The 25715-nt window shown below is 39.6% G+C and overlaps 1 protein-coding gene across 1 annotated transcript in view; it reads right to left on the bottom strand.

Moving 5' to 3' along the window:
* Positions 1-25475, bottom strand: part of TENM4 (teneurin transmembrane protein 4) — a 508875-nt gene extending 483400 nt beyond the window's left edge. The window contains exon 1 of the mRNA XM_074816409.1: positions 25416-25475. The gene's annotated coding sequence lies outside the window, so the exon portion shown is untranslated. The remainder of the gene's footprint in view (positions 1-25415) is intronic.
* Positions 25476-25715: the final 240 nt, after the last annotated feature.

Genomic DNA, 25715 nt, shown 5'->3' with positions numbered 1-25715 from the left:
GATTTTACAAAGTTCCCAATGACTTAGATGAAGCAGAGATCAGCTTTCTGCTTTGCCCGGTGTTCGTCACAGTGGGTCTCCAGTCCCGGACTACAACCACACTAAAGATCCCAGCCACAGGGCTCCCCACACCAAAGCCACTGAGATTAATGTGGATTGGCACCACAGCAACAGACAGTCTGGAGTGGCAAGAACAAACCTGTGATTTATCTGCTGAATATGGGATATGTTGTATACAGTGACTTACAGTAGTATTTGAAACATCTTTTCCCCCAGTCATGCACTTTAGCCAGTGCTTTGGTATACTGACAGCTCTTCAGCCCTGCATGCTAGACTTGGTAAGCTGAAGACATGCCTATAAGTCTGCAGCTTCATGAAGAGGACTCCATTACTGCTGGGATGTGTGGCATTTAACCACAAGAAATAATGCTTCTTACTTGCCTTGATGGAACTGTTCTGACTAGTCAACAAATGTCTGTGAAGTAATCAAAAAACTTAAATAATATTATTAATTATTTGGGTAATGAGAATCATCCCTTCCAGTTTTCTAATCTGCAATGCATGCTTTTTTAAATAACTGCATGTGAATGCTTTCAAATAAGTGAAGAGGTCTGGAAACCTCTTAAAGTTCTCCCACCAATGTCGTACTGGCAGAGTCTTTTATATTCTGTGCAACTTTGCAGGCAGAAATCTCATCAAGGTACCAAATTAAACTGTCATGCTGCTCTGTGACTCCTGAACTACTGGCACGCCCCAGCTGTAGTGCATGTTATTAATAACACCAAGTTGTCAGGAAAACAGTTTCCAGGTCATATTGTAAAGACATCTAATTGGTAACAATGAATGACAGATTCCCTTTAAAGTTCAGGAAATAACTGGATGTGCCACACAATGATGCAAAATGTAGAGACAGCCAAGATGAAGACCTAGTTTTGGCACAGCTGTACCTCACTAAGACCCTTCTCAAAAGCCAAAACAAAGTATTTGCAGAGAATCTTAAGCATCCAAATGCTTCATTCTCCAGGCAGGAATTAGTTGCAGGCAGCATAGCAGAAGAATGAATAAATAATGTGGGTCACAGTTGATTATTATCGTTAATCTATAATAACTAGCTAACCAAACATAAAGTAAAGGTTATATTTCCAGAGGTGTTGAGATATTATTGAAAGGTTCACATGGCCAAATTAAGACCACCAAGCTTCTACCTTAGATTCCCTCTTTAATCTTTGGTGAAACAGAGGTGCTGCTAGGGCATGATTCATCACATCTTAAAGGCAACATCTGCAATAGCTGTGACCAATCACTCCTTTTATAGTGCCTCTTCCTTAGCACCAAGAATAAATAGAGCCCAAGGTGCCCAGCTTAGGTGGAGACATCTATCCCTAAGCAAGATGAATCCCAGCCTTTGAGAATGAAGGCCACGTAAGATGTGGTCCACCCAGAAGGGTGGGTGGAAGGATGCACTACCTATTCACCAGGTGGATAAGTTTGATATCCAAACTGTCCCAGACTATGACCTCTTCCTCAGTGGTCACAGCTTCATGTGCAGGGATGACAAAAAACCACATAAAACACTGCTTGAATTGCTTCTGTTTATTGCTCAGCTTACTGAACAACCTTCTACCAATTTTACATACTAAGGCATAGCCTATAACCATTTGGGACCTGCCTTTCAAGGAGTCTCCAGGGACAGGGCAGACAGTTGGGACTGGAACAACATCTCCTGGGATAAGAACCGAGCAGGGTGCCTACATCCTGGGAGTGCAATATCATTTCTAGTTTGAGGACAGAAAGGGATTTAAGCAGTACATGAATATAGCTGTATCACTCTGCAGTAGGGTGAATTTCACCCTCAGTGCCTCAGCTCATCATCTACAAAATGATTCCAAGATGCACAGGCTCTAAGGCCAGAGGGATCTCTCACCAGCCCTTAACACACAGACAAAACAGCTATTCCCAGGAGGTGGATTAAGTCTTTTTGAAAGATAGCTAATCTTGTTTTAAGGAACCAGAATGATGAGTATGCCACCTCTCCTGGTAAGGTGTTGCAATGCTTAATTACCCTCACTGCTAGAAAATTGCACATTCCTTCAAGGTTGAATTTGTTTAACTTCATCTTCCAGCCAATGAATCTTGTTGTGCCTTTGTTTGCAAGACTAAGAAGACCTCCCTGTCTAAAAGTTTATCTAGGCATTGGTGCCTGCATACTGAAGTCAAGTCCCTGTCAATCTGCACTTTGATAAACAGCAGATGGTGAACTCCTTAACCTCCTCATCGCATAGGCTGTCTCCCTGGATCTTATTTTTGAGCTTCCTCTCAGTTCTCTGAAGCTCTCCTCCATTGCTCTCCAACTTGATGGAGAAGAGACAGGACAGGATGACTGCAGAGCACTCTGGGCTTGGGATACATGTGGGGGATCATCTGCATCTGGTAGCATTTGATCTTCAACACACAGAATGGGAACTAAACTTGGCCATTGGGTTTCACTTGCTGTATCAACAACTCTCCTCTGTCTCCATCCAAGCCTCATCAGAGCCTGCCCTTCTCTAGTAGAATCACACAATTCTGCCTATTCCAGGGTAAACAATATGCTCTCCATGTAAATCTCTGATTTTTCACTGCCTCTTTCTCAGACTTTAACGGTACTTAGTTTCACCACCCCGAGATCCAGAGGTTAATTGTTATATTGTATGGTTTAAAAAAAATCTATTTATCAGGCTTGAATTTACTGCCACACACTTTCATTGGATAACTTATTTGTCTTGCTTTGTTAATATGGTTCCTGACAGGTTAAATGGAAAAACCTCATTCATTTTCTCAGTACAAAACTTCTTCTATAGAATTTTAACTAATCATACACCTTTTCTTTCTGAATTACTGTTTCAACCTTCTTCCTCTTATGTAGAAAGTCTCTCTTCAGCTACAGCCAATTTAATAATTTCTCTGTTACTTCTGTTGCATCTGTCTGAAGTTAATACAGAACACATAAAAAATTATACCATTATTTCACAATATTTTAAATAGTATTTTTATAGCTGGGAAATATACAATGTAATATTTTGCTTGCCTTTTTGACTGCCATTAATCTATTATGTACAGAAATTATCACTCAACTTTGTGCAACCAGAATCCACTTTTTTTTTTTTTTTTTACTGGGGTGTAGGTTTGCAGACACTCAGCAATAAGGTAATATATCAGGAAAATTCAGAAAAAAACTACAATCAGCTTTCTCAAATTCACATTGTTTAAGAGGTTTTGATTTTACCTTTGGTTGCAACTAAAATTATAAAACCCAGTGGCAGCAGAGCTGCAGAAATTATACATCCCAGCATGAATATTGATACGTCCTGCCCCTCTGCTCTGGTCAGACCCACCTGGAGTAGTAGGGCCTGTTGTGATAGGACAAGGGGTAATGGTTTTAAACTAAAAGAGAGTAGATTAGACTAGATATGAGGAAAAAATGTTTTACGATGAGGGTGGTAAAACACTGGAACACACTGCCCTTGAGAGGTGGTAGATGCCCCATCCCTGGAAACATTCAAGGTCAGGTTGGACGGGGCTCTGAGCAACCTGATCTGGTTGAAGATGTCCCTGCCCATGGCAGGAGGGTTGGACTAGATGACCCTGAAAGGTCCCTTCCAACCCAAACTATTCTATGATTCTGTGATTCTATAAGGTGGGAAGAAGCCGGGTTTTTGCATAAGAAGGGGTGCCCGTTCTAGTATTATTGTCACTCACCTGAGCAACGGGGAAGAAAAAAAAGCAAAAGCAAAAAAAAATTCCTAAAGAATTATTCATCAGCTCAGGTGAGATTGTATCTGCAAAATCTGCACAGTAGCAATTCCCAGGAAGCGCTGGCAGCAACACGAATCTGACTGGGGCCCTGCAACTCTAATCAGCTTCATGATGCTGTGGGCAGCGCTGCAAAAGCCGTGCCTTGTCGGAGCAAAGCCGCGATCACAGTGATGGATGATTCCTCAACTTCTGCTACAGGCACTGCAAGAAGGGTTTTGGAAAGGCAGGAAACAGGTTCTGGGGAGGGGAGAGATGTAAAAGGAGACAGTGGATAAATATATAAACAAAACCTGAGGAAGACAGGCTGAGGGACCAATAACCAAGTGCGGTTACAGGTTGTAACTGGCAAAAGAATGCTTCCACGTCATGACATGAATAGACACCTATGTGCAAAAGAGGAAGGGGAGCGGGACGGAAGAGGGAAAAGATTAAGATGGAAGTGGAAATGGAAAAAAAAAAAGAAGAAGAAATAAATACCAGGACAGCAGAAAGAGTGGTGTTTGTGAAAAAAAGATACCACTGCACAAAGGCCATGGGTAAAGAGTAGAAGTGGTAAATGCAAATTCTGAATACCTATATTTGGCAAGAATAGTCTCATTCCCATCAGACAATGAGAAACTAAGGGGTGGTAGGGAAGGGATACTTCAGAAAAAGATCTAAGTTCCCTCTTTATTCTGACAATGCCTCTGCCAATATGTAAGCTGTGGGCAAGCTATTTTAATATCACGAATCTCATCTCTGGTTTGCATAAAAGATAACTGTGTCAGGCACACAAAGCAGTTTCTAGACATTACTTATGTCCACATAGTATCATTTTGAAAGTACCTTACAGTTATGGGATAATTAAGCATCACCACAGCATTGTGAATAAATTGTATTGTTGGTTTTAGAAATGGGGAAAGTAAGGTACAAGAAATATAAGATCAGAAATTTGGCATCCATGCACATGCTAAAATCAATAGTTCAAGGCTCCTTATTTAGACTGGGTGCTTGATTGCTCAGCAGTTCATTGCAATAGCGTGGAAACAGGATTTCCCTAAAGTGGGATTCCTGCTCTACTTTAAAAAATGCCAAGAATGTAAAATAGGAATTTCTGTAGTTCTAAAGCAAGTGATCCTAGTCTGACACTGCATCTTTCTTAGCACTGTCAATACCCACCGCCTCCTGCAGAAGCTAAACCAGCTTGGATTTCAGCTGCAAGCCTCTCTCCAGTACTCCCAAAGCTCGCTGGCCTCAGTGACCCCAAAAGCCAGCACTTCATGTCCACATTTCCCAGTCAGACAGCATGAACCCAGCTGCAACCAGCATCCTGGCCCTCCTATGAGCACTTCTGGGCTCTTTCATCTGCTTGGAGTCTTTTTGCAGATCTTTCCTGCTGGGGTGGACTGAATACCACAGGCAGAATAGCAAAATGTAGCTAAGGCAGGAGGTAAGTGACCCCTTTGCATGTGCTTCAAAGCAAGAACACTCCTGTGGTTTTCTGCCTCCCACCACCCCCTGCAGCTCTAGAGCTGGTTCAGGGCCAAACATGGCCTAAAACCCCTGTCCTCAACCTCTTTCTTGCTCATGAGAGAAAAAAAGTGCCCACGAGGACTAACACAGGTGAATGCAGGTCGTCTAACACAGGTCAAGCATGTTTATGGCATCATCCTCTCCCTGGTAATTTCCTGACCCAGACTTCGAAACTCCTAAAATATGGTGTGTGACTGAGCTCACTCTACACACAAATGCACGACAGGAAAACACTGAGCAGGCTGTTAAACAAAGGTCCCAATTATGAGCACCAGGATATATCTTCTCTTCTAAGGCGGGAAGCAAATGCCCCCCTTTACCTTGCCACTCACTGCAAAGTACCCGCCTTTGTGTACACACACACTGGGCACCACTTGTCTTAATGACACAGATGATGAAAACTTACACTGCACTCAGGTAATGTGCATTAAAGAGGTTTTATCTGCTGCAAATAAATGGCTTTTTACCATCTTTTTCATATTTTAAAAAGTTCTTCCATAAAAAACATGGGCTTGATTTACTGGCATTAAATAAAGAAAAGATCTGGAGAGGCATCTATCTATCCTTCCATCCATCCATCATTAGATGTAATTTAATACTTAATGACATTTGTGATCATCATGCCATGCTTGTAATTGAAAATGAATAATTGAAATTCCAATTACCACAGGGGTCAACGTAAGGGGAATTCGTATAGTAACTTTCTAGGCAATAGCCCAAATTTGCAGTCATGTTAGGACTGCAAACAATGTGTCTCATTCTTTAATTATTTATTGGGAAATGTCGTCTTAATTTCTTTTACCTATTTTTGTGAACAGTCAGGGCATCGTCCTGAAAGACAGAAAACCTAGACTTCCTCATGCTCATTCAGCATCTATCTCGAGAATCCTGGATCAGCACTCAGGTGGGGCTCCCCATTGACATCTATCCTTACCAGAGCAACTGAAGATACCACCAGCAGACCAAATGCATTTCAGCACCAACCATACATCATTCCACATGGGGGAAATGGCAAGAAAGCATAGAGCCACACAAGACCAAGAATAGATACCAGTGGAGCTAGCCCTAAATAATCGATCCAGGGCTTCAAACAACATCCAGTGGCAAATTATCAACATAACAAAAGAGACTCATTTTCAGGCCATTAGCTGCTTGCAGTACAAGGAACTTTTCTGGCTTTCTCAGAAATTTGATCCCCTAATGACTGCAGAAAGGGCATCAGGACAGAAAATAATTACAGTCTGTCAGACAGTCTGGCATTCAACCTTCCACATGGTCCAGCAGACGGTGTCAAAGATTTGACCTCAAGGGGTTTTAAAGCACATTGCCAGAAAATACTCATCTAAATGGTCTACAGAGCATCCTACAGCTGATCAATGTCTTAAGTGAGCAATACTTAGCAGCTGGAATGTGTTTGATTAGTACATCTAACCCCTGATTGATTGGTATTCTAAATAATTAATTGCCTTGTTCGTGGGGGAACAAAATAAAACTTTAATAAGTGACAAGGATCTCAGTGTCTCTGTACCAGGCTACAAGAATGTTAGCTCTGCTTTTCACTGGACGGCTTAAAATTAATATATGAAACCACCTGTATTTCCATCCAGAGTTGCAGAATTTCACTGCTTTCCTAATACCCAAGAATTTGTCTCAGTGGCCATTTCCCTTAAATTTGCTTCACTTCCAGGAATTTTACGTATTATTTTCATTTATCTTTTAATCCAGCTGATCTTTTTAGAAAGGTGCAATGGCTTGAGGCATTAAACCCTGAACCCACCCTGAACCCATGCCTTTAAAAAAAAACTATGAATACAACCTATATTCATGTTCGGTTTTTGAATAGGCTGCTGATCATTCCACATTAGACATCTGAGTATAAACTGGTCTCCCTTGGCTTTTCTTCGCAACCAGTGGAAATAGGCACCTCCAAAAGGCAACTGATCTGATCTGTTTTAAGGTGTATCTCTTTGAAGTGCCTGGGTTTGCTCAGTGACTCCTACCCAACGTGTTAGGGTCTATGTGCTCAAACAAATCACGGGGTACCCTCGATCAAGAAACTGTTGAGTGACTCTGACAACCTGCTGCAGATTCAGGCTCACAGGTAGAAAGGGACATGCAGTCTGTTAACCCGGTCCAGCAAGAAGTTGATATACCGTCCTTCATTAATAGAATCTGGAGGGACTGATTATTTCTGCAAGCACTGAAAGGTGTGCACAGCCTGGCCTGAAATGCAAACGAGGTGGCCTGGAACAATTTACACCCCTTCTACAGAGATACCAGGATGAAGGGCAAAAGACGATCGGGTCATGGTCTAGTCCTCACCCATCCTGTAATTCCCTTCTGGCCTTGTCCAATAAAAGCAAGTGCCACCTTTTTATAGAAGGAAAAGGGAACTGAACTCATTTGAAAAAGTCACGGTGCTGTGCTCCTTTCTCTCCCCATTCCTGAGAGAGCTGCTGGTGATCATTTGCAATCTCCTATCATTTTTTTCCAGCCTTGGAAAACAGCAACTTCTATTCTTAGGGATGATTAGAAATATCAGACTCTTTTCCTTCTATGCTCTTTAGAGAAAAGAGTTATCTTCCACAAGGCTCACGCAGATGGATTTTTTTAACTGAAGAGGAACAGGTCTCTCAAAGTTCAACAAACATCCTTCGATCTTTGGCACACCAGTGCCACTGCAGAAGACACAACACAAGCTAAGTGCTGTTCTTCCATACTGAGCCAGCCCCTTCCACTGCAGGTCCATGGCATGGAAGAAGTTAGTCTATATTGCAATCTCAACTTTAAAATCCCTTGGTGTGTAAATGGTAATGTGTTAAAACTATCTTCGTGTTGTTTGAGCCTGTGCTTTCTTGGTCATCATTACCACATTGCCGGGCAGGTCACAATGTTGTTGTTAGCGTCAGATTTATAAGGACCATCAGAGGGTGAACTGTCCTTGGAGAGGCTTTTTAAACAAAACTGATTTCAGCTTATGGAACCAGACCATCATTATGTCTCTCGCCAACCAAAGAATGTGTGTTTACACAAGACAAGGCCATGGGTCAGACGCAGAGAGCAGAAGCACAGACAGTGCAAATCAATATTTTTAGATAGTTTACTGTTAAATAAACTGTAAGACCAGGTCCAGCTGGTTTGAATCAGCTTCACCACTCTTGATATCAATGGTAGAAGGACCGTTTACTTGTATCCCAGTTATGAATCTCAGTGTAGTCATCTCGATAAACTTCTGGCTGGAAAACCTCGCAGCTTCTTTAATTAGTTACTCATTGAGAATATGGAAGAGGTATTCAGCTTCTTGGCTTACAAATAAAGCAATTAAATAGTAATTTAGAAATCAGGGTAAGATTAAATATTTAAGTTCTCAGAGCCTTTGAGTAATCAGGGACTGCTGGGTGTCAAACAGGTCACAGGATTGGAAAGACCTGTATTATGACCAAGAAAAGCAGTTCCTCCATCTCCTAATGCTCAACCCAGGCTCCTACCTGCTGGATGCAGAGTCCCACCCATTGCACAGAAAGGGCCAAAAGGCAAAAAGCTTGATGGCAGAGAAACAGAAACGGATGCCATTCCATTAGCTGACAAATGTAGGCAACCTTTTCCTACACTGGTGCAAGGTTGGCTGTAATGGCGTGGCAGGGTGGAAGAGCTGCCTGTGCTCTGCTGCAGAGGGCAAAAGGAGTTTTGAGTCCAGCCACAAGAAATGTCATACAGAATAAAGTTCCTGCCAGGCTTGGCAGTGATAGTATGAGGGTTGTTCACCTGTTTCCTTGAGAGTTGTGTCCAACTTTTGGACATGGATTTCCACATGTATCCAACACAGCCTGAGGTGGGAACTAATGAGAGGCCTGTTTCTGACATGTGTTGGTATACACAGCGCAGTTGCCTAGCACAGATGCTGCTTGGAACATATTTCTGCACACTGGATTTGTAAGTCAACAGGCGCTCTGTCTCAACCATGCTCACTTGGGAACTCCCCACTCCAGGCTCTGAATTCTGCCAATACCCTGCACAACTTTCATGAATACATTAAATACCTATAGATCATCTACCTTCTGGGAGGATTACTATAATCCTTGTCTGATAACATAGCCGAAGAATTACAAAAATTCAATTTTTTTAACCACTGAAGCTTACAATGAGGCTTTTTTTAACCTCCAAGCTATCATGTCTTCTTCCTCCCTTCTTAGCTTTCACACAACTCTTCGCAAGGTTTAACCTTTCATTTACCTTCTTCCTCATTGAAATGGTCAAAATTGATTTTTTTTTTACTAATTAAGACACAGAAACTGAAAGAAAAAATCAAGTTACCTGAAGGCTAAATATTATAAATAGTTCTACTTTCCTTTCCCTTGAAAGCCAAAACATTTTTTAATTGTCTTTTAAATCATAATTGTAAATGTTGATTCAAAAGCTCAACTACACAACGCTCCAATGGGAATTTGATTAAATCACCTAATTTCACAAAAATCTAGCCGGGATATGTGTCTGATGGCTGCATTTTAAATTATTATTATTATTAGGAGGAAATACTTATGCCATACAAGAATACAAAATTCCTGATGGGAATTACTATTATTACTACAGCTCTCCTGCAGCAAGCATTCTCCATATCCATGTGTAATAAGATATAGTCTTACACCACTTAGCTGAATTTAATAATCAAACTTTATTCCACAGCGGACACCTTATTGACTTCTGTTCTGCTGGCTTTTTGTCATTGCATTCTTCACTGTCTTTTGATTTCCCAGTTTTCCCTAAATATTTTCAGGGCAGCAGTCCCATACAGAGAACCTCATTTATTCAGTCACTTCAACCAGCGTAAGTTCGTGCATGAGGATACACTTCGGCTCAAGTTTAAAATAAAGTAGTAACGTATTTCACTGCAAAATTGAAACAAATACCAAACACTATCAGTAGTGTTTGATCTTACCTCAGTAATGCATGTTATAGCCATTGGTTTATGCTACTAAAGGCGTTTTGCAAGACTCTGGCTTTGTTTCCCCTTTTGATTCACAAGCTGAATCCCAAAAAATCAAAAAGGAGCAACTATATCTCGGGCTGACTTGAATGAGCTTTCTTACTGTTTTTCTTTCCACTAACAAAGCAGCTGCAAAATGGAACAGAAAAAAAAAAAAAAAAAAGGGGGGGGGGGGGGTGTGGAATCAACTGAAACATTTTACTTGGACTGAAATATCATGTTTTCCTTTGTGGAGGTTGGAGTTTTCCTTCTTTCTTTTACATTTTTATTTCCTTAGGCCAACAGGCTTAAACCAACAGTTTCTACCAAGCCACTGAGATCTTTCATGTCAATGTTTTTCCTGTTTTCATTTTTTCCTCTCTGGGGGAGAGAGCTGCTAAAATATGTGGATGTCACACCACACTATACAGCAAACAAACTACTCAATTATACTCAATTCTATTTATATGGCCATTTAACCATAAGATCAGGACATAGCATCAGCAGCAACAAGAAATTAAGACTCACACAGACTCAGTACAAATTCATCCTATGTTTTGGCAGAGAAAGGATGAATTTACAGTAAGACAGTCATCTCCTTACACCTCCTCTGCAACAGCCATTTTCAACCTCTGCTCTTCTGCAACCTCCTGATTTTCCACTGCAGCAAGGACCTCTGTGTCATGTCTAAAAGTCCACTAATAATATATTTATATTTCTTCTTTGTTACCTCGAGTTCATGCACAGAATTTACAGTCACAGTTGTCCCCAGAGAGTGGAGGATGTCACTAAAGAGAGTATGTCACTTGGGCTCTGCCCACAGTCCTGGCTTAAGAACTGAAATTATTTGGTTCATCTCAACTTGAGGTTCATAGGTTGGCCAGCCCTCCTCATCCTGAGTATCTATAACCTTTCAGTAACCCTCTCTCTCTTCTTCCAAGACATGGACAACGGTGCATCGCCCTGTTCCCTACTCTTTTATGCAGTAACAGATTGACTTGAACTTTCACAAAAGAAATAGAAGACCTAGGTTTAAAACTTGCTTCTGCAAGCAGAGGCAAGAAGGGGTTTCTGCTAACACAGGACCTAACCTCTTCCCTATTGAGTGATCTCAGAACCAGTTTACAGGTTGTGTAGAAGGGGATGCTCTTTTTCCTCCTTGTTGAAGCTTTTTACCTTTGCAGGCAATAATGCAAGGCAGCCAAGATACCTACAAGAATGGGATCATCACTTTGTAGCCTAGTAGTTAGAAGACTAATCTGTAGCCCTAATTTCTCACCCAAGGAATGGTGTCTTTTGTGCACAGTGGAGCAATCCCAGCAAGAGTGTCAGAGAGACATCCCATACAGATAGGAAGGAAACTCATGTAACTTTAATCATCTCCGGTATCCATCCAAACTTGTCACCCTGGGCTCCTTTAAACCCCAGAGTGAAGCAGACATTTTTAGGGCATGTATTATGTGTTTTTATTTTAGGTGCGTCTTTTAAAATTAAAAGATTGCACCCCGGATGTGCTTGTTTCTCTCCACTGACTAAAAAACCAGTCTGTGGTGGTTGTCTCAGCTGTGAATATTTACATTTGATCAGATGCACCTAATCCAGGCTGGTTTTCTGTATTCTTTACCGTCTTCTTTTCCAAACAAAACTTGCATCTCATTAATAAACCCCCTTCATACCATCTCAGGAAAAAACCTTCTATAAAATCCAGGATGAAAAAAAAAAAATCAAATTAAAACCTCCTGGTTTTAGACATTCATGTCCCAGAACAGACCCTGAAATCTAACCACTGCTATTTGGGCAGCCAGAGGGAGAAACAGACTATAAACAAAACTGAAACAGATTTTATTGATCTTTCCCCATGCAGGCTAAGCCACATGCAAAATCAAAATCAAACACAGAATATCAATAACTAACAAGTCAAGTGCATTTTCAAATGAATTCCCTCTCCATGGTCTAAGGCATTCCTGCAATAAGTCAGATTAAGAAAGATACTTGCAAGTTATGATTTGAAGTTGATTATGTCCATTTAAGGATTCATCTCAATATGTTTTCATGCTGATGACCTCGACAGAATAAAAGAAGTTATATTACCCAAAAGCTGTTAACCAGGTACAGTTCTCTATTGCCTGTGGATCATAACGGTAAAATGTTTTCTCTCACACAAAAAGAGCTACGTCATTCTTACTCTGACACCTAACCTCTTTTCCCTGAGCTTCTTAGACACATTTCCAGTTTACTGAGCTGTGGTGCCCATTACATCAGGGCTCTGACTCCAAGAGTTAACTCACAATTAGGGTTTAACCTAGCAAGTTTTGACAAAAACTGAGGGCAGGCCAGGGATATACAAGGAGACACTATGAACTACCCAACACGTGGGGCAGGATTCATAGTTCATTAAACTTTGAATGTTGAGGACATCTTCACATGAGCTAGCCACCCTCAGCTTCTTTTATTGTTGATTGAAGGAAACTACTACTACTAGATCCCTCCAACTGGGATGAACCCCAGCCTAGGAGTGCATCTTAGGATAGAGCCAAGCTATTATGGCTTGAGTTGCTGCAACATGAGTGTCTTGTGCTCCTAATATATCCTCTCTGTGCAAGAAGATGGGGTGACAGCTTTCTCATGCGTTGGCTTGCTGAAGAACAGCTAACGCTGAATAACTCAAGTTGCCATAAAGACACAGTCTATATCTGTGAATCACAGATTCCTCCAAAACTGCTTGGATGGAAAACTTCTGAAGTATTCCTTTACAGTCCCAAACTCTATATCCAGACTGGACTGCTTATGTATCTTGCATTTTAAATTCCCTGGAATTTTTCATATAAATAAAAATCATAAAGAAAGGACAATTCAATTTACATTTGGTGGGGCTCAAAAGTCACTGTAATTGAATGATAATTAGCCATGAAGCATGGATGTAAGTCCTCATGTTTGCCTCTTGACCTGAAAGGATATGGCTAGTGAAAACGTCTAGCAGCTAATTACTGCTAGGCTAACCCTGAGGCTTGGCTATTATTCACAGGTCAATCTCCCTAAGATAATTCCCAGGATAGTATTACTGAGGAACACACTGTCCCTGCATAATGCAACACCTGCCTCTGTCAAGAGAGCCCAGGGATGGGGAGTTGAGCTTTACCTCTTCTTTGGTCTCTTCATTAAGCTTTCTTGTAGGGCAGACAATGGAAGCAGCAAAGGGGGAGAATAAGGGAAAAGTCACCTTGCAATAGAGAATAGTGATTTTATTTTCATTAGTTATCAGGGCTATGACTTCTCACAGAATGTGTAAAGATGAGGAACACACAAATTCTCATGTCATGTAACAGGATCAGGTGTTGCTTTTGGAGAAAAGAAGGGGAATGGTTTGAATACACAAAATATTTGCTAGCCCAAAGGCACTAACAAATGGGCCTCATTATAGCACCCTTTTCTGTGCATAGGATTGCGAACACCTTTCACCATGAAAAGGAATGCATCTTTTAGAGTATTTACAACTTTGGGAGGAGATTGGTGTGTTTCTATTTGTAGCCCACCAGTTTGAATGCCAGCAAACCATTTCTCTTTATAAATTCAACCGAAGATGACCAAGAGGAAAAATAAACCTGTCAAAACGTCTCAGAAGATCACTTAAAATCATTGTTTGGTCCTCTTTTTGTCAAGACAAATATACTTCCATGACCCAGTCAGATATATGCTGTATTTTAGGCAGGATCAGGATGCTCCCTGGACTTCTACAGCAGTGCAAGGCACATGAGCATGTGCACAGGACAGACCAGGTCATAACCATGCATGGGGGTGCGCCCAGCCCGCTTTACTTCCCTCACAGAACCTTAGGGCCATAAAACTCAGAGGTCATCTAGTCCATCCCCTTGCCCCGAGACAGGCTTAACTACAGGGAGGTCATGCCTGACAGATGTTTGTTTAACTTGCTCTCACAATGATGGAAACTCCACAACCATTGCAGATAATCTGTGCCTGGTCTTTAGTGTCCTCGTCACTAGAAACCTTTCCTTCCCAGGGTTATAAATCCACCCTTGCTGTTGTAAGACAAGAATCAGGAAAGATCAACATCAGGAAAATATAGAAGGGGGCAAAAATTTAATACTCAAGGGAGAAAAAGGGGAATAAAAGAAAAAACTTACAATGGTCCATAGGTTGATCTGCAATATTTCAAAATTTTGCAACTCTGAAAGCAGTGCTGAAAGGGAAAGTTTAATGCTCCCAGTGTCAGCAGTAAGAATAATAATTAATAATAATTACGCATCTGGTCAAAGGTGAATGGTATAGTAAGGTTACATGATTAGTCTGGACAGCAACACAGAGAGAGGATGGGAAGAGGTATGTAAGGGTTTTAATTAATGCTACTTATAATGCTATTAATAATGTATTATTATCTATTTAAATATTAATATCTTTTATTACTTTCTCTTATTTTGCCATATTGCATAGAAGGAAAAAGGATCATCTCTGCCTAGAATAGCTTATATATAAATGTTACTGGTAGATTTTCAACTCTGTATTGGAAGATACATAGGTCTTGATGTTCTGATTCAAATTTTTATAAATCTGTTTAATTCCACTTGTGTTAATTATATCTTTCAGCTCTTTAGCTAAAAGAGCTGGAAGAATCATACCTACTTACTACAGTAATAAGTGGGTTTTGTGTATCGTTTCTTGTTTTGCTTCCAATTTTTTTAGAAAATACAGTTGAATTAACTGGTTTGTTCTAGAGTAACAACACAGTGTGGAACAACTCCAAAAGATACCGGTTTAAATTAGAAACAGTTGGGAAAGGGGAAATCAGCTAATAGTCTCGAGTTACTACTACTGTAACTGGAAACAACTTTACAAGTACATTTGGATAATTCATATTATTTTGCCAACACTTTGAAGTTACACTTTCCTCCCTTATTTCTTAAGTCAGCAAGAAACAGTTATTAAAGGCATCTTTTTAAAAAAATGAAACTGTCAAGATGTGGCTTTGAAATCTTTGAGAAGATGCCTGTAACGTATAATGTGCTATAAGCATGTCTATTAAATCATGGTTTTTGTGGTTCTAACACAGAAATACCAGAAAAGAATTCTTTTCACATAGGATCAGTAGCTAGACAATAATGAAAAACACTTGGGCTGAAGGTAAAAGTTGGCCAAAGTAAGCTCCTTCCCATCTGCTTGTTATCAGCAGTTGTAGGAGCAAAGCAGGTGACCCAGAGATATAATTTTTTTTAAATGACAGGCTTTTGTTTGTGACTGTGTCACGATGATAGGTCTCATTTTAACTTTATAGAGATATTGTCCAGGAGTTCAAAATTAAATAGCAGCTGTTGGTAAAAAAGAAAGTGGTGCTGGGAGAAAGTGAAAAAATTTTCTCATGTTAGAAAAAAGAAAAATGCTTAAAAAATGAAGTCCTCAGAATTTGCCAGACATTCTTGTGATAGGAAATAAGAAGCAGACTGAAATCAATAGAGGAATTGATCAATTAACTTCCCCTGTCCCAGGTAAATGAAATGCAAAGAAAAGTAAAACAGCTGGGAAAGACAATGAAGACAAAAATTTATTTGGGTGCACAAATAAATCCAAGAGGAGGAGACAGACACCAGATCACGCTCTATTTAGTATTGAAAGGCACAAACCAAGGATTGAAAGGTAAAGCTAAACAAATTCACAAAAGGTATAGATGCTTAACAGTGAAGGCACTTAACCACTTAAGCACAGTTGCGATAGGCATGGTGGGATCTCTATCTCCGAATGTGCTCAGTGCGTCTCTGGAAGATAAGAGTTGTCCGCGCAGAAGTTGCTAGGCTCCAACCGGGAATGAATGAAATTCCATCACCCCCATTAAATGGGAGGTCAAGGTGGAAGAGCTAATGGTTTCTCTGACCTCAAAAATCTTTGAAATTATGAAACCATTAGATTAGGTTGCTGATCTAATTGTCTGGGTCACTTGGAGTTGTGGGTTTTTTTATAGAGGCTTTTTAATTTAATATATTGCTTATGACTTACTATAGTTGGGATAGACACAGTAATTAACCTTTACTTATTTTTCAAGGCATAACTTCTCTAAAAACAAGGGGGTTTTGTAGATGGTAAGTTCTGGTTGGCATTCAGCAACTACAATGTAAACAAAACCCCTTCAAAATCCCTTAAAGCCATTCTCTGCACTGCATCTTCTTTTAAATATTTTGTCATCAAGAATATTAATGAATTGCTAAATCAATTAAATATTTGTTAATTATCAGCAATAAAGAAAAATCAACTTATGTAATTATAAGTGAATTAAAAACAATGGAATTATTATTAATACTAAAGATTGGCATTCTTCCCAGAGTTGTAAGTTTAATTTTACTTGCTTTTTTAAAGCTAAATTCATTCTCTGCAATCCATCCAGCACAATTCTTGATGCTTGTTTTGCCACCAAGGGTTTTGCAGATGCAGGAAAAGTGGAGCACTCTTGCAGAGATATGCCTTGTAGCCTAGTCAAGTGAATGCAATGATTCAAAATTCTTTAACATTCAGGTTCTAGGACAGATGCTTCATAACAACAAAAGAAAAACTAAACCAAAGCAACTTTTTAAGGAATCTTGGACAGACTCCACATGAGATTATATTCATAGATGATCTACTGAACCTTTAGGGCAAATCTGGTTGTACATAAGCTTTTCTACTGAAATAAAAATAAGACCAATCTATGAAATGAAGACTTAGATCTTGAGTTCAAGGTTGCTCAGTTACAGGGTTTTAGTCTGTCCCATCAAACAACTCTTTAAGTCAATCAAATCACTCTCATTTTCATGATTGCCCAGGCACGTTCACCTTTGAGAATTGATTTGTCAGTGCGAAAGGAAGGTGTGATTGGAATAATGAGATCCAAAATAGTCCACTTGCTTCTGGTCTGTGATGGAGCAGCATCTGATTTGTCAATATTCTCTTCTTTTACTGGCCTTTTCTTCATTTTAGTACATATGTAAAACAGAAAGTTAGAAAAGACCAACAAAATTGCTCTTACTTGAGAATGAAGAGGCAGTAATATAAACTAAGAGCACCCAGGCTGCATGCATATGCCTCTGCCTGAACATCCCTCCCACAGCATTAATAATATTTCCTCAGGGATCAGTTTCTATCACCAGTGCTTCTGTACTGGTTCCACACCTTTCTGAAGGACGGGTTGTGGGCAACTGAAGGAGCAAGACGTTGGCTCCAAAGAGCAGTGATTAGACAGTGGCTAGGAGAAAAGTTCAAGAATGTGAACTGCCAGGCTTAACACAGGTTTAACCAATGAGATCCTGTTACACAGAAGGTGAAAGTAGGTGTTCCATTGCTTTATTTTGGCATAATCTGCGTATTTATTAATTAAAAAGCAGCTGCAGAATGTGGGAAGAAATTTAGCTGCTGTTTTCCTTTGGCCCCCACAACCAGGTTCTCACAGCACTACCATCTCCTTACAACCTCTCTCACTTCAGCGGTGGTCTTGCTCTCCTTGCTGTTTCCTTCTCTTTTTTTCCTCACTGCCTTCTCTCTTACCCTTCTTTTCTATGCTGTTCCTGCTGATCAAATGTATTTTTTTATCTTTTATTTTATAAATTCGACTCTCTCAGGTCTTACTTCTTCATTTTCTGGTGGCCAGCAGTGCTAGGGATCTGGTGCCTTTCACTTTGTTCCCTGTCTGTCAGCAGTACTAATGTATGAAGCTTGATGAAATAAAACCAAACCTGCTGATAGTCCTGGCCAGCCAGAGGTTTGATGCAATTAAATGTTAATTCAGATTCAGATTTGTGATGGTTTGCAACCAATCAAATCCCAAGGTCACTTTGTCCTTTAGACATAGTTGTGTAGTACTCTGCTTAAAAACAGCAGAAAAGGCACGTAGCTGTATGTATTTCCATGATGAAAGATATGTTGTCTTGCTAAAAGAATCTTAGTCTCTCGAGGGGTCTGCTAGGAGACCTCCAGAGACACTGGTGTTCCACTGCAGCCCAAATATTCATCCTGAATCCTGAAAGACTTATCACTTTTTTTTTTTTTTTTTTTTTTGCTAAAACAATTAAACAGCTGTGGTTTAAAATTATTATAAAATGGATGTGGAGCTGAAGCTCCCTGGTGAGATGACAGGGTTGTGTATTCCATCATTGCTTTCCTGCATTGTGCAGAACCATTGTTTCAGGCTTTTACAATCCAAGACCACACTTCTTTACCTACATACTTTGGTCAATTTTGAGAGCAGATAGTTACCTGTATGGCTATAATTACACAGAACTCAGTTTTCAATTAAACCCATTTCAAAGTGTTACAGCTCTCTGCACCTTATTCCTTTTACAACAGGGGAATAACAGCAGCAGCAGCATAAGCCGTATTTATGCTGGTAGCCAATTATTTCCCCTAGGAAGAGATGAATGTCTTCACCTACAGTGGTACAATGGAAGCACCACACCTTTGAAATGCAGAGAAACCCTCAGTCAAGATGCACTAACCTTGGTCTCACCTAGATGTTTTCCTGCTCAAACCACTAAGGAATAGTCCATTTATTTTACAACAAAACCTAAAAATCAGCAGAAATTTGTTAGGGCCACTGTGAACACACTAGTCTCAATTCCATCTTGGCATCGAATAGTTGAACATGTGAGCAACTGCTAGAAAAAAAGGTGTTCTAGTTTTCACTCTGAAGCCAAATATTTATTTTTTTTAAATATTTTGTCACAAACTTTGACTCAAGCCAGATTTTTCCCCACGGAATTTTCTACCTTCTTGACCCTCTTAAGCAAAACAGAGACTGATGATGCCTAGTTAACCATCCCTGCTCATGCTTAAACCTGGTGAAATTTTAAGCTTTTCTGTGTTCTTGATTTCTGTCCGTTTATGTGTATTTGTGAGTGTGTTTTTAAAGACCTTCTGAAGACTTCACATTCATTCACAACTCCACTCACGAAAAAGGAGATGAGAAAACATGGATCTCAGAACTTAAGAACCTACCAGCAAAATATCTGTCTGTGCTCTGAAAGCCAACTTAACATTGCAGGAGAAACACGCAGGCTTTATGTGCGCCGACCCCATCCTTCAGTACGTCTCCTTGTACATCAATAGCACAGCAAGCAGCATGCCATATATCACTACTCAGGTCCTGAAGAAAGACACCTGTTCAATATCAGTGTTCAATCTCCTGAGTTAAAAAACACATTCAGGGAGTTATTATTATTTCATAAATATGGTTTATTAATCTAGCAGGCTGTAATGCTTGAATTTACAATTAATCCTTCTATCTCACCTGACTATTGATAGCAAATGCCATCATAAAAGATACTGTTGCACAGGCTGGTAAGAAAATTGTTTTCTTGTGCATAATAATTATGCTGCTAGAGAAGATGCTCAGCAATCCTTTGGACATACACATACTTTCACCTATTGTTACAACAGCCTGCTTGATGTTCTTAAGCTGAATCTTTATGAAGTCCTATTTAAGTTGTGTACTGATTGTTTTAAGTAACAGCTAAAGCCAGGTATGTAGTAGCAGGAGGTTAACCGAGTATGATGAAGTATAAGAAGTCCCAGATAATTAAACCATAAATGCAGTATACTGGTTTAGAGGAACACCAGCAAATGTAAAATAGCATAGTATTTCACAGTACAGTGAAATGGAAATGAATGGCAAAGTCGGTAGAAAATACTGCTACAGACATTTGTACGTATTCTAAGTCTGATTTCTGAAAAGTAATAAGCATATAACTAGAACATTTCTACTAAATCATTGGAAACTGCTAGTAATACCATAGCAATTTAACAGAAAGGGAACATCAAATGTCCAAAGGTTAAATATCTGCTTATTTGGAGTTTGATTCATTCCAGAGAAAACAAATTGTCTGACGATTTTAGAGTTTGCAGAATCTTGCATACATTGTGACAACTTATTAGTAATAGGGTAAATATGATTTCAAAAAGCATCCTCTCAATATACTCAAGGATTTTTTTTGCATCTGCTTTTTGAAGCTTTTCTCCTGCTTTTGCCCCTTGCACCAATTAATATAGACTTTGCAATTTATTTATCTTTATCAGCAGAGATATTCATGGATTGAAAGAGAACAGTTCTACAACATCCTAGTTAAAATACCGGCTTGGGATTTGTTTGCGTCCTTCCAGACAGATGCCAATTTAAAAAAAGGGGAAAAAAAACGGAAAAAAAGGAAGAAAAAGTAACAATGGCAAAGGATTGATTGACAAGTGCTATCGAACAAGACTTCCTTCAAATATTTTATGAAAAGGATGCTGGATTTCATTAAATTCTGTTTTCAAAAGCCATCTCTATTGAAAAGAATGCATTCAGAGGCATTAACTGTTTCTGTCCTGCAGATCACAAACCAAATTCAGAGTTCATCTTCTCATGGCAGCAGGCCTCTTTCCCTCTTGCCCTATCTGCAACAGGAAGATAAGAGGCAGGTGGAAAGGTCTTGCATCTTTATTATATGCAAAGGGTAAAAGGTATTTGTACAAGGTTGGGTGCATTTTTAAGGACCAGCTTAAGATACATAATTGCTTTATCTGCTGATACACTGAGGATTGTGCTATCTAGGCCACACAGGTGAGGAAAAAGAGTGCTCAGAAAACTGCTTAAAAAATCTATTTTGCAAGCTCCACAGTGAGCCTTCTTACTGTAGAAACTTCCCTAACTATTTCTAATGGCATGGAACTTCAAATCACTCCTATCAGCTGAAGGCCACCAAAGTGCAATGGAAGTTGACACAGTAGAAGATTGTGGCTCGGACAGTCCTTTGACACAAACACCCTTCACCCCAAGTTTGTGAACATTTTACTAAAATATGGTGACCTGGGACTCCTTCAGCAGGCATGGATCTGGAGGGGCAGATGAACATTTTTCACGGAGCCATAGTAGTTGGAGCCACTAAAAATGGCACAGACCTAATACAGAGAGGACAACACAGTGTGAAGTTCTCTTCAGAGCAGTGCCCAAGAGAAGACCAGTCTGTCTACCTAGATCCAACTTCAGTAAAACCTGAAGAGAAAATTCAACATAGGAAACATACTGTTGTGAGGCTTAAAGAGCCTGAAATTGCTATTTTGGCTCAATGCAGAGTTACTTGTGAGGAGAGGGTAGATATAATGGATATTATGGAGCCTTATTCTCAAACCTTAGCTGTGATACACACACTGTTGATTTCCTACTTACAATCCTGCCTTCTTGAAGTACAGAAACAAGGAGAAAAGCAGAAAAATTTGCTTTCCCCACTCATGCCACAGGTAGGAAAATCAAGCAAGGATAAAGGAATGGGACAGTAGAAATGAGAAAGGTGGGAGCAGATGGTAGGAGAATCCCAATGAGTGTGTCAGTGTTGTCCGTATGGCCTCTGGCTTCGGGTTGAAGCAAATCACAGTGCACTTTGAGTAGGAAAATTCAAGAATGGGAGAAGCCACGTGGCCCATACCTTGACCCCTCAAGCAGTTTGGATTTGGCTATGGTGTCCGTCACACTGCTGTTATGAGAAACCTGAGTCGAGGACCCAGAAGGATTAACCTTCTCCTTAGCAGGGATATTCTGAAGTGGCTGATAACAGTTCACTCCATTGCTCACGTACAGCGACTGCAATGGCATTACATGCGAAGGGAATTTACAAGGATAGAAAAGCCTCCAGCCAGGAACCTCATCCCACTTCTTTACGTGAGAGTATCTAGTGCAGAATAGGCAGTGCTAAATCCCCACTATAAAAGTGATGACGTGGAGAAAGGAAACTTCAGCTAACGTTTAGCTGAAGTTAATGTGGGTGTTAGCAAATTCAGGCGACCTCCTCACACTGTTTCCAAGAGCTGTCAGAGAAGGTGGACTTGCTCTTCCCTCTGAGATGTATATAAACAGAAAAACTCCGTGTCCCAATAAGACATCTGCAGCTATAGAGATACCTTTGGATAATGACAACGATGCTCTTTCCAGACTTTTCTTTGAACTTTCTTCTTTGATGGTCTCCCTTCCTAGAATCACAAAGTAACAATAGGGATGAACCCTGACACAGAGCAAGCAATAAGTGGCTTTATTCTGTGCTGTGTTAATTTTGCAGTCTGCATACCTTGAAGCACTGCCAGCAGAAGAAGAAAATGTAAATTTTTTAGTAGGAACCAATAAAAAATGTGCTAATTAGTGCTCATTTGACCACTCCTTAACAGGAGGAACCACAATACTTCCCATGAACAGTGCTTGTACTGGCTCAGGGAAAATATTCCCACCTAGACGTATTGTCTCATTGAAATTCAGCTATGTCAAGAGCTCCAAAAGCTTGAGAAGCACTGTTAATAAAAATGATCAATTACTGCCTCTGTTTCTTGTCTCCATCAACCCCCTACTCATAGTAAGCAAAACAGATTTCACTTTCATTGAAGGTCTTTCAACCTTGGGGTCTTTGAGCACATGCCACCAGGAAAACAATAGTCTTGATTCAGCAGATGCTTTACAGGTGTTCCCTGTATGTTTATTATGGAAGCTCAATGCACCCAGTGTGCAACCAAAGATTATTTTTCTTCCAAAGACCAGGCTTGCGTGGAATTCTGTTAATTAAATGCACTGTAGAAATGTCAGCCTTTACCCTCTATATATATAGCATCCTTTGTCCTTCACATAATGATTTTAAAGTGTTCTGCAGACATCATTTGATAGAATAATATGATATTATTATTGAATCTTTATGTCTCCTATTGTCCCAGGAGCACTGACCTTGCTTTCCCAATACAGAGGTCTGTCTACCAGGCTAAGCACACTGATATCTGAGTACCTCAGAGGAGATCCTTACGTGGCAATGTTTCTGCAGGAACTCAAAACTGGCCAGACATGCTGATAAGATCCATTTATTACTCTTCTGCATTTCTGCACGGTTATAAACCAATTCCTATTTCAAATATAAATCCCCATCCTGGTGACATGGGGGGCCACTCATGGTTCAGATAATTCAAATTCCCCCCGGTTGTCAGGGTTCCCCACACAGCTAGCAGTGGATGCGATTTACTATCAGACAGTAACCAGGGGGAACCAAGATGAATGGATCCCCCATTCACTCTTTTCCCACAGATATGTAGTACTGATTAATGTCTTTGAACTACTAAATCACTATGGGAATAACCCTTCATTTATGTCCTTCACTTTCATTTGTTAGGACAATGTATTAATGCTGTATGTTCTAGCCATGGACAACAAGATATTAGACACACCTTCCCATAATTATTCTTTTTTCCTTGACTGGATATGTTTTATAGACATATCTATAAATATCCATGTACACAGCAGGGTATATGCAATACACCTGGCAGGGGTTACCCCCAGCACAACACCAATTTTTAATATAATTTTGGCTTGTTTCCATAGCTATCAAAAAGTCTAGGTTAGGTTGATAGGTCTCTTAAAAAGCACAGTTTGTGGCAATCAAGTTTTTATTCCTCTGTTTAAGAAAGTTCTGATAGATATGCAGGCTTTTTCTTCCAGGAATGTGATATTTTAATAGCGGTTGAATGAATTATGATACAAAAGCTCCTGTCTGGAGATATGCAGATATTTCATGGCATCATCAACATCCTTTGCATATCTGCATGTCTGAGAAAAAATCCAACTCTTTCACTTTACCACTCAGAGGCTTTTAATTTCTTTTCTTTTCTGAAAGGAATTCTGTGTACTCTACTATTACCTCACCACACTTTTAATTTGTCCTGAAAAACCTTGTTTTCTCCCTCTAACATAGTGGAGATGCCTAGGCTATAGTTTCTTTTATTGAAATATCTCTAGGAATCCCCAAAAGAAAAATAAAAGAGGCTTGATACAATGACATTATTGCTATACCAATCTCTACCAAATCAGTCAACTACAGTCAGAAAATTTAGGCTAGTCTCATCACAACAATCTGAAATACGTAATTATAACCTGGACCAAGGGAAGAATACAAGCATATGCTTATTGTTTAAAACAAAATGAGAATCAGTACATCCTTGAAACATAAAACTATACTTTGAGTGCTATCTGAGTAAAGACATTCTCCTGTGCTGGATTTCAATACTAGAAATGTCATAGGACTCTTAGCCTTGTCATTACAAGTCAGGCCATTACAGCTCTAGCTGATCTGCTTCTGTACTTTGAAGTACAGAGTTCCTGACCTGAAGTTGTAGAAATAAACTTAACTGTGTTTCTAAACCTTTATCTATGGCTAGTTAAAGCCTTGGTATATGTAACACTTTACAAACATTTCAAATTTCTATTGATTTTCTTTTGTTCTCTCTGAAATACTTTGGTATGTGCGCTCATTTGTAAAACTGAGGTACAGTATTCTATGGCTGTCAAGTTCTATTTATTTTTTGTTAAGGACAAATAATGTTTTATGGGGGATAATACAGTTCAAAAAGGCATCTTATGCAGCATCATTAGATGAGTCAGAAGTAGTAGACGCACATGATATTGTAAAATCAGTGGTGGTTACGCTCATTCATCAAAAGCGTTGGTGGAAGTCAAGATAAAGTTGTCAATTTGGAAGTCAACATACAGTTTGTATTTGTTGGGGAAAAAAAGTGTTATCTTTGCTTGTACTGGGAGTGTGGAAGAGTAAAATGGTGAGTGTTGGTAGGCATTTGGTGAGTTGGAAATGCTGGTGAAACTCTGAGAATGGAGGCTCTGTAGTAAAGAATAAATTATGCTAAGTAGTATATGAGCTGCCATGAAATTATATATAGGTTATTTCTTATACTTCAAATGAACTTCCAGAACAGCACATTAACATTGACAATGTCATTTATTCAAGCTTCAGGAGCATGGGATGATTTCTCCTCTTGATTCAATCACTTTGGTTAAATCTCTTGTTAACAGTACAGAAAAAAATGGATTTTCCAAGTGATCACTATTTATTAGACAATAAATTTAAAATGACACTGCAAATATAATTTAATGTTTTTTGCTCTTTTCATTTCTTTAAAGAAAAACAAGGATGGAATCAAGAGACAAATAATGATGCTTTAAAATATCATGAGGAATAGCTTGATTTATCAACTCCACTTAAGTATAAACACACATCAAAAGAAAATGATAAATCTATAAATCCCACACCATGATAGATTAAGAGTTTTATTTCTTCCTCTCATTTTTACAAATAAATCTAAAAAACAATGATAGTGTACTTACATATTTCAGATCCTCATCTAAGAATAGAAAGCACTCAAGTCATGTGTCAGAATAACTCGGGTGGTCTCTTCTCAATCCCCTTTTTGTGTTCACCATCCACAAAAATCAGTGCGCCACTGCAATGGTCCAGCCATTCTCACTACAGAAAAGGAGCCAGGTGTTGGGTGTCAGAAAAGACTGGCATGGATTTGTAAAGGTTGTTTGCATGGCAGCTGTCAGGATTGACAATGTAGGATCCTTCATAAGTGCAAAGACCCAGATTCCCCCTAACTGTGAGCACTTAAAGTAGAAACATAAAAT

The sequence above is a fragment of the Strix aluco genome, chromosome 2 (assembly GCF_031877795.1).
Source record: "Strix aluco isolate bStrAlu1 chromosome 2, bStrAlu1.hap1, whole genome shotgun sequence".
NCBI classification, from domain to species: domain Eukaryota; kingdom Metazoa; phylum Chordata; class Aves; order Strigiformes; family Strigidae; genus Strix; species Strix aluco.
The sequence above is the reverse complement of the archived record's forward strand: the minus strand, read 5'-3'. Positions and strand labels throughout refer to the sequence as shown.